The 9,896-nt window shown below is 44.6% G+C and overlaps 1 pseudogene; it reads left to right on the top strand.

Annotated features, from left to right (window-relative positions):
• The first annotated feature begins 2,093 nt into the window (after positions 1-2,093).
• Positions 2,094-2,912, top strand: LOC113600790 (40S ribosomal protein S10-like; annotated as a pseudogene).
• Positions 2,913-9,896: the final 6,984 nt, after the last annotated feature.

Genomic DNA, 9,896 nt, shown 5'->3' with positions numbered 1-9,896 from the left:
TGTGATAGGTATGAAGAATATATGGATGTAAAGATATGGCGACCCCTTACAGAGCTTGCTGCTTCATTGTGAATTGGTCACCAAAGGGAAAGTCACATAGGAAATTGGGGCAGAGCATTGCAGGCAGCAACTCACGCATTGTTAGGGTTTGACAAATCCTTAAAGATTTGGAATAGTAAAAAATATAAGAGCAATCAACACACAGAAAAAAAGAAAGCCCGTTGGAAACATGAAGAAAAACCAACAGCTACTGAAGAAAGAAAATACAGCCATTATATTCTACTGGAATCTGAAGTATAAGATAGTCAAATAAATACTCATAATGATATGATCACTTCACTGCTATAACTAAAAATAAATCTATTTAAAGGATAGAGGAAGGAGTAGGGAATAGAGTATGAGAGGTACATTATACTAGAAAGAGAATAATGTCTAAAGTTAATAAACCAATCAATAGCAATAACTATGCAAAGAAACAGCTAAAAGAGTTCAAAGCAGTTGCTTCTGAGAGGTGAGCTGAGAGATGGTTGTAAGACAGCTTCTTTTAGTCTCACAATAAGCCCCTTTGCAATCTTTGGGCTTTTGTTTTTCATGCCCATATATTACTTTGATCATTTTTAAACAAATGCTATTTTTAAAAGAGACTATTACAAAGGAAAGTCTTTATAAACTCATAAGGTGCAGTACATATATCAGTAAATGAAAAATAAAATGTGACCATGACTATATGAGGGAGATACAATGGGGACTAGAAGGAAGGAAGCATGGGCCCATAAAATGCTATTGCAAATCTACTCGGGTGCCTGGTCCAAGTGGGTCCCTCATTAGAGAAATAGGATGTGATCATTCCCATCTTCACTGAGAGCCAGGTTTTTCACTGTGCCATTTCTTTCTTATCTGGTGGGATTTTCACAGGCCCAAGGCTCTTGGCATAGCTGCTCTATTGCATTGCCATTATGCAGAGCATGCCTACTCTGCACATTTCCTAAATACCTCTGAGGGCATTTTCCAAACACGAAACACATGAACAGGCATGGCAGAGAGGCTGGCATGTGAAACCTCCCAGTTACCTAATCTTGCTCCTCATGAGAAATCACTTTCTATTGCAGTCCTATCTCCCACATTTTGTGGAATAATAAACTCACCATAAAAAAGAAAAACGTAGGCTTTTTTTTGGAAAGTCACTGCACATGTTCAGTTGTTCTAGAAAGTTCTCTTGGGAGACATTTGTTCTAAGGACATTTTCTTCTTCATGGAAAGGAAGGCAAAAGTAGGCTAATTCTTAAAATGCTGACGGCCACCTCGGCCCCCTCCAGAGAGCAATGCAGTCACTCACCTGTCTTAGGGAAATGTGTATATTTAGAGTGAAGCTCTATCCTGAATTCTATATATGAAATAACCATTTACCTTTGGGTGATTCTGAAGTATCTATCACCCCACCTGCCTTCTCTCATCTATTCTGCATCCTCTGGGTCCAGGAGCATTAATGGAAAGCTATTGATCATGTTGAGTGAAATGCTGAAAAGGTTACTGAGAGTCAAGGGGATCCTGCTCTCAAGGGGCACAAAAAAGCAGCCAGGCTTCCAACTCAATCAAGGATTTATCTTATGTATTGACAAAGGCTACTTCTGCACCTCTCAAGGGAGAGGAGCGTGGTGGCTGGCTCACTCTGCCCGATGCCAAAACTTCCCCGTTAGGGGACTAGTAAGAATTTGGAAACATTTTATTTCTTGCTCTGTAGCTTTTAAATGACTAGCCAATCAGTTTTTTAACTTAACCCCACCATCCTCCAGGTCAAGAGTCAGCCTTGTTTTATGAAGACATGATGAGGAAGACAAAGAGGGTACAGGTGCGGCTCTGCAGGAGTTAGGGGGTGGTGGCCACAAGCAATCCCCCCTTAAGGGGAACAAATCCCCTTCAAGAAAGGCAGAGTTTTGCCAGGTCTGGGCAGGGCAGTGCAGGAAACTTGACCTGTGTGTCTTTGCAATGAATTGTTCATTCCTCTGCAGTCTAAATGTCTACCCTACTATCAGAGTAAGCTGCTAGAAATGTCACAGGATTTAGAGAAAGAGGGCATTAAAATACATGTTTAAGAAAGCAGTGAAGGGGAGAAGGTAGTTGAAGAGCACAAACCTACAGCCATAAAGGATATAAGTCCTGTGGATGGAAGGTACAGCACAGTGACTACAGTTAATAACACTGTATTGGCTTTTCAGACGTAATGGCCACCAAATGTTGATGCTCAAGAAGAATCGTATTGCCATTTATGAACTGCTTTTCAAGGACAGAAAGATGGTGGCCAAGAAGGACATCCACATGCCTAAAGACCACGTCATGAAGGCCACACAGTCTCTCAGCTCACAAAGCTACATAAAGGAAGAGTTTGCCATGGGGTTCCTGGGTGGCTCAATCGGTTGGGAGTCCAACTTCAGTTCAGGTCATGATCTCATGGTTCATGGATTTGAGCCCCATGTCAGGTTCTGTGCTGACAGCTCTGAGCCTGGAGCCTACTTCGGATTCTGTGTGTGTGTCTCTCTCTCTGCCCCTCCCCCTCACAAAAATAAATAAACATTAAAAATTAAAATTTAAAAAAATGGAACAGTTTGCCTGGAGGCATTTCTACCGGTACCTTACCAGCCAGGGTATCCAATATCTCTATGACTGCCTCCACCTGCCCCCTGATATTGTGTCTGCCTCTCTGTGCCACAGCCGTCCTGAAACCTGAGACCAGCAGGCCAGGGCCCAATGGTCTGGAGGGAAACTCACAAGAGGGGAAGCTGACAGAGACACCTGCAGACGAAGCACTGTGACCCCTGATGCCAACAAGAAAGCTGAAGCCAGGATTGGGTCAACAACTGAACTCCAGTTTAGAGGTGGATTTTGGTTATGGATGTGGTCAGCCACCTGAGTAAAGCTGGAGGAGACTATTTTCTGTTGAATGAATCTGTAGCCAGATAAATAAATAAATAAATAAATAAATAAATAAATAAATAACACTGTATTGTATATTTGAAAGTTGCTGAGAGAGGAGATCTTAAAAGTTTTCACCACTTGAAAAAAAATTGTTTTATCAATATGTGGTGATGGATGTTAACTAAACTTACTATGGTGATCATTTCCCAATATCTACAAATATGGAATCATGTTGTACATCTGAAACTAATATAATACATCAATTAAATCTAAATCTAAGAGAGAAAAATAAAGAGAGAGAGAAAGATGGAGGGAGGAAGAAAGGGAAGGAAGGAAGGAAGGGAGGAAAGAAAGGGAGGGAGGAAAGGAAGAGAGAGATAGAATGAAAGAAAGACAGAAAGAAAGGGAGGGAGGGCAGGAGGGAGAGAGAGAGAGAGAGGAAGGAAGGAAGGAAGGAAGGAAGGAAGGAAGGAAGGAAGGAAGGAAGGGAAAGAAAGGGCAAGAAAGAAAGAAAAAACAAAAGAAAGAAAAAGAAAGAGAAAGAAAGAAAAGAAGGAAAGAGAGAGAAGAAAGAAAGAAAAAGAAGAAAGAAAGAAAAAGAAAGAAAGAAAGAAAGAAAGAAAGAAAGAAAGAAAGAAAAAAGAAAGAAAGGGAGAGAAAGACAGGAGGGATGGGGGTGGGGGTGGGGGCAGGGAATGCTTCATAAAACATATAGATGTGCCCAAATTGGCTTCAGCACAGAGCCCTGAGTTCTGGAAGGCCCTCCTGGCAGGAGGGGACTCTTCCCAGTATGCTCTCTTCCATCTTCATCTTTATTCAGGGAATTAAGGCCTGGCCATCAGGAGTGCCAGGGCCTTGATAATTTAAGAAGAGGTTGAGGTCCCCTCACCTTCTCAAAAGCTGACCAAAATTTCTTTTTGTTCAACAGTTCTTCATGGGATGCCTTCTCACAGGTGCCTCCCTTCACCCAGAATACTCTTCTCCTGCTCATCCTACAGATCCGGCTAAGGTTCAGCTTCCTTCAAGAAAGCCCGGCCTGCTCCCCACAGGTTAGAATCAAGCCCCTCTGATACGTGACCCAGCAAGAAGTATTGCAATATTTGCTCCTCTCTCCAGAAAAACCATTTCTTCCAGAAGGGCAGTGACCACATCTTTCAGTCAGGGCCTGACTCATTGTAGGCATGTGATAAATGTTGTGGGATGAATGTGTATATACCTGGCACTATGGAAACAGAAAGATGAATTCTTTCTCTGAGCTCAGGGTCAGGTAGCTGGGATGAAAAACAGCAAGCAAATATACACCGATTCCTATATGCCAAGCACAGATTTAAGGGCATTGCATGTATTAACTTATCTAATTGTCACTGTGACCTTACAGGTAGGTACTACCATTATCTGCATTTTGCAGATAAGGAAACTGAGACACAGAGTATCTTGCCTAAGCTCCCACAGCTAGTAAGTGTCTGACATGGTATATAAACCCAGGCAGTTGGCTCCTGAGTCCAAATTCTCACCCACTTTGCTGTGTTGTCTCAGGTCCCAGATGAGGACAATATACAGTGTGAGTCACACCCACCCCATGCATAAAGTGAGGTACACAGTGCTCGGGGAGACAGGAAAAAGAAAGTCATCCTAGTTAAGGAAATTTTCTGATGTCAGACCTTAGCAGCACCCTCTGGCCTCTTCCTCTCCCCTGCCCTCAACCTCATAGATTCTGCAAACAACCAATTTTGAAACCAAGTTCAAAGTTTCAGAACCTTTTAACACTTGATCAAACTCAGTGCCTGAAATTTAAATGGGAAGTTGAGGTTCTAATTGTAATATATTTCAGCATTTGGCCATAAATTGCTTTGTGAGTGGAACTGGCAAAAATCCTTTACCTCCCAGATGAGAGAAAATAAGCTTGCTAAGTATTATATATGGCACGACCTGACATAAAATATTTTTTAAAAGAAGGGCTTCTTGTTCTGATCCCTATATTTATGGGCTTAAAAACTGAAAAGGTTTAAGATGAGAGGTTTTTTTTTTGTTTTTGTTTTTTTTCTTTAATGTCCATCTTTTCATTCTTTCATTACCATGAGAACAAAGTGGCAATTCGGGGCCATCATGGGTAATTCCACATGCGCCTTCTAGGGAATAAGGGAGAAAGAACCCTGTGTATTCAGTATTCATATGTTCCTGCAGGGCCAGAGCCCATGACCTTGTGACCTGTAGCCACTGATGGCAAATGCCCAAAGCTTCACATCCTTGTCCAGCGGCTTGCCCAGCATTTTGAAAGGACAACGAAAACCTTCCTGGGCATCTGGTCGCCTTAACCCCATCCTACTAATGGCTCATTCTGTCTTTGAAGAGGTCGACATTTATTATTGTAATAAATATCATTTTCATCCTTCTTGACAACATAAGTGACTAAGGCAACTAAAGAAAGGAGATTCTATAGGGTGGAAAATACGAGAGAGGCCCAAGGCCTTTATGGGCACTCACTGTTTGGGGGACGAAATAGGGATCTCTGAAAACAATAACTGTAGTTGCCTTTATAAAGCAGGGATTTTGAAACATAAGTGTTTAGACTTCAGAATTCCAAACATTTGCTTTCTCTTCCTCATTCATTTCAACTGTAGAAAAGTCATGAAGCGTATTTATTTTTCACGTCCAGAGAAAAGGGTGATGTCCACATGATTCACACACATTTACTTGGTAGAGATATGGCGGCATTTTGATACGGAGAAAGTCAGGATGGGAAGAGATCAACAGACAGAGCACTGGGATTTCACTTTAAAATCACCTTCTCTTCTCTTCACGGCATGCCTGGGTGGCTCAGTCAGTTAAGCATCCAGCTTCGGCTAAGGTCAAGATCTTGCAGTTCGTGGGTTTGAGCCCCATGTCAAGCTCTGTGCTGACAGCTCAGAGCCTGGAGTCTGCTTCGGATTCTGTGTCTCCCTCTCTCTCTGCCCCTCCCCTGCTCGTGCTCGGTCTCTCTCTCCCTCAAAACTAAAGAAATATTTTTTAAACATTTAAAATTCCCTTCTCTTCTCTTTTTCAGGGCAAGTCTCACTCTTTGAGAATATTGTTCCTGCTCTCCCAAAACCCATGCCAAGAAAACCTCCCCTTTAAACTTCCCTTTAGGCTGTCAAGCAGAGACCATCATAACGCATAACTATTTTTAAAGACTCTCTAACATCCCTCCATTGTCCACTGAGTTAATCACCTCCTTCCTGGCCATCGATTCTTTTCCCTAAAAGTTACTTTTTCCTCAATGCCATCATCGTCATCATCATGATCATGACTACCATTTGCAGACCGCTGTGCTGCTGGCGGGCGTTCTGTCCCCCAGACATGACCTCATTCTCTCCTCACAACAGCCCTGTGAGGCAGGCGGTGCCATTCACATGGGAGCCGAGTCTCTGAGAGGTCAGGAGTTTGCTTAAGATCACACAGCCCACAAGGAAGAGAACCAGGATTCAAACCCAGGACCACTGCTTCTAGCACCCTAAAGTCCTGCAGGTGGACCTCAGGGGTATCCAACCCCCAATGCGATGGGTAGGAGGGGAGGATGGCCATTGAGAACACGGAGTGGGCCAAAGTGAACCTGGCCTCCTTTCCACTGTAGAAGCAGCAGCCAAGGAAACGGAAGAATCACAGATTCCTCCAGCTAAGAAGTGCCTTCACTGCACTTCATTGTACAAAGGAGCCATTTGGGAATCCTGCTAAGAAGCAGATCTGATTGAGTAGACCTCGGTGGGCCTGACAGCCTGCACTTTCCACCAGCTCCCGGGTGCTGTGCATACTGCTGATCTGTGGATACTCGGAGAGCAAAACCTCCTGCCTGATGCATGACTCCCCTGCACAGACCCCCAAAGAGTGAAGGAACTTTGAGGGGAGGGGGTTGATGACCCAAAAGCTCCTAGAAACACCGAGCCCCAGCTTCTGAAGTTGAATGCATACCTATGCCAACAGTTCAGTAAGATCGGAATTCTGTACTATGAGTTTTCTATGAATGAGACTTACCTACTTGCATCTCAGTTTATGTTCAGTCAATATCCAAATAGAGCTGGAAATAGCCCCAAAACGCATTTGGTAATGGAAATACACACTGATTCTTAACTTGTGTTATGACACATGAAGCTTTAATTATTTACCAGTTCTTAATGCCTGATTCATAATTAATACCAGAATGCACTTCTCTCCCTAGCTGCTCCTTGATTGCTGCCATGGCTATGGATTAGCATATCAAGATCAAATTCATCTTTTCTTAGGAAACCCATGAATATGTATCTAGCTCGTTGAAGGAGAAGTTTAGAATGCAATTTGCCAAAGCATTAAGGAACTAATAGGAAAGGAAATTGATAATGGTCACCTTCTTAATTTGAATTAATTTCATTAAACTTAAATTAAAAATTAATATGACTGGAAAGTTTAAATGGGTCGGTTCCACCCTGACAAAATAGCAAAATCATCTGCAAGTTTTAAAATGTCCCTTGTGAAATGATTAGAAGTAATTCCAGCTTTGTCCCTAATAACGTAATTTGTTAAAACATACAGATTGTCCCTGAAATGTTACTTTGTAGAAATCCAGAGTAGTGATAGCTCCCATGGAAACTTCTCCTCCAGGGGTGGGAGTCAGCAGCCCGGCCACCCGGCCAGCACAGTACGCCGCCTTCCTGCCCAAATCCCGGCCCACAGACAAACTGCTTCCCTCATCAGAACTCACTGAAGAGTGAAGCAGATGTTTTCAAGTATCACCCACGGAATTCTTACTAGGATCCCCTCTCCCGGAAACGTGGAGACTTGTCTCAATAACAAATAGAGGATTTGTTCTTGCAGTGTTCACGTGGGCCTCTAGCTTGAAGTGAGAAGGCAAATGTACATTTGGCAGTTCTGGGTGTATCATGCCCACATTTTCACTGTTCCCCTTCAAAGTCAGACTGTAGAATTCAGAATCTTCTGAGATTTCATCTCAGCAGTGTACAAATTCAACATTTTCAGACAGAGCCCAAGCACGTGCACACACACACACACACACACACACACACACACACGGTTGGCTTCACACACATACACATACAGCAGGCCTCATACACACACACTCAGCTGGCCACACACACACACACACACACACAGCTGGCCTTACACACACATGGTTGGCCTCATACACACACATGGCTGGTCTCACACATACACACACACACACACACGCACATGGCTGGCCTCTATCTGTCCACCTGCCCGCACCCACTCTGGCTATCCAACGTGCCCACTTCATCTCTTCTCCAGTGCTTTTGTCCACACAGGTGCCCTGCCTAGGTCACCCTCCCTCTGGCTGCCAGTCTCTTCCTCTTCTTTTCCTCACAATCCTCTCTCAGGCCCCAACCCAAATGTCTCCTTCCTTGGGGAACTCCCACGACCCTCTCCCCACCCCCATGACCCTAACACCCGACTTGGCTGCTCTGGGCCCCCCACATCCCGTGCGCCTTTTCTTTGCCATGTCACCTCCACGAAGTGCTGAGCTCCTGAAGCAGAAGTTAGTGCAGCTCCTGGCATTTAGAAATTAATAGATAGAGGTTGATGAATGACGAGATTATTAGACTCATTCTTCTGGTCCTTCTCTTGCACCCAGTGAGATCCATGCTGGTCAATTGTTAGGACTGGGTTATGAGCCCCCGGAGCACAGAGACTACAGTGACCTTGTCTGTCCCACACCGAGCGCATGCCCTGCACATTACAAATGTTTGGTAAATCTTTCTAAATGGATGGATAAGTAATAACCGGCCTCCACACCGGTCAGAACAACATATCACAGAGAAAGGCCATGCCGTGATTCTCTCCAGGCACGTCATGCCCTGCTTCTCCCTCTCAGTCTTCCATCAAGATCACGGCTCACACCAATGGCACTCCACAGCTCAGGGCTCCGAGCCTTGATCTTCTCGCACTTCTCATGAAACAATGTCCCAACACTGATGGCAGACTGTGACCGCACGGCAAATCACCCCTCCTTTGGTTTTCCCCCAGATTATTTCATGTGAAATAAATCGTCTTAAAATTTTTTATTAGTTTATTTATTTATTTATTTAAGAGAGAGAGAGAGAGAGAGAATCCCAAGCAGGCTCCACAATCATTGCACAAAAACCAAAGCAGGGCTTGAACTCATGAACCATGAGCTGAAATCAAAAGTCAGCTCTTGATCTGGCTGAGCCACTCAGGCGCCCCAAATAAAGCTGGCACCCAACAGGTTCTCAGCAAATCCTGAAGGTGGCATTAGAAATCACCAGAAGTAGCAAGCATCCAAAGGGAGAGCCACATTCTAGTTTGCTTTGTTTGGTTTTTAACTAATGCCGAGGCACAGTGCTTATCGCTCCTGCTGCCACTCCCCACCAGGCGTCCCAACTAGGGGGCTTGATGTGCAGCGAGTGGATGACCCCAGAGAGGGGTGCTCTCTTGGATCTTCGCTCTGACAGACATCCCTGACGGCAGGCGCCCTGGGATTGAGCCTTCTGTCCCTACCACTTGCAGTGTGGATTCAATCTTCAGAGCAGATTTCCCTTTTCCTTCATCAGACAGTATTGTCAGGCTCACCTGTGTCACCGCCAGCCAGCCTTGGAAAGTTGTTTGGCCGTCCTTGCCCCTGGGTTCCCAACTGCCCATCAGTAAGGAGACTCTTCTCCGGGCAGCTCTGTGTGTCTGGGAAATGGGATGGAAGAATCACCAGAACACTCCACTACTTCACCCTGGGCTGCCAGGACTGTGACAGCCTGTCCTATCTAGGACACTGGAATCAGGGTATCTCTCTGTGGGACTTCTCGGGGCCCTTCCCTGCTGGGGCCAGGATAAAGGACCATGACTCTGGCCAGAAACTGAGGGCCAATTCAAAGGTCTCCTGCCCCGTGAAAATGTGCATGACCAGCTCACCATCACCCACCTCAAGAACAGCGTTGGTTACTCCCTGTCCTGTGTCCTCCTGGTAGTCAATTCAGCCTCTTCGTAAT

The sequence above is a fragment of the Acinonyx jubatus genome, chromosome A1 (assembly GCF_027475565.1).
Source record: "Acinonyx jubatus isolate Ajub_Pintada_27869175 chromosome A1, VMU_Ajub_asm_v1.0, whole genome shotgun sequence".
NCBI classification, from domain to species: Eukaryota; Metazoa; Chordata; class Mammalia; order Carnivora; family Felidae; genus Acinonyx; species Acinonyx jubatus.
Note: the sequence above shows the minus strand (reverse complement) of the source record. Positions and strands in the feature narration are given on the sequence as shown.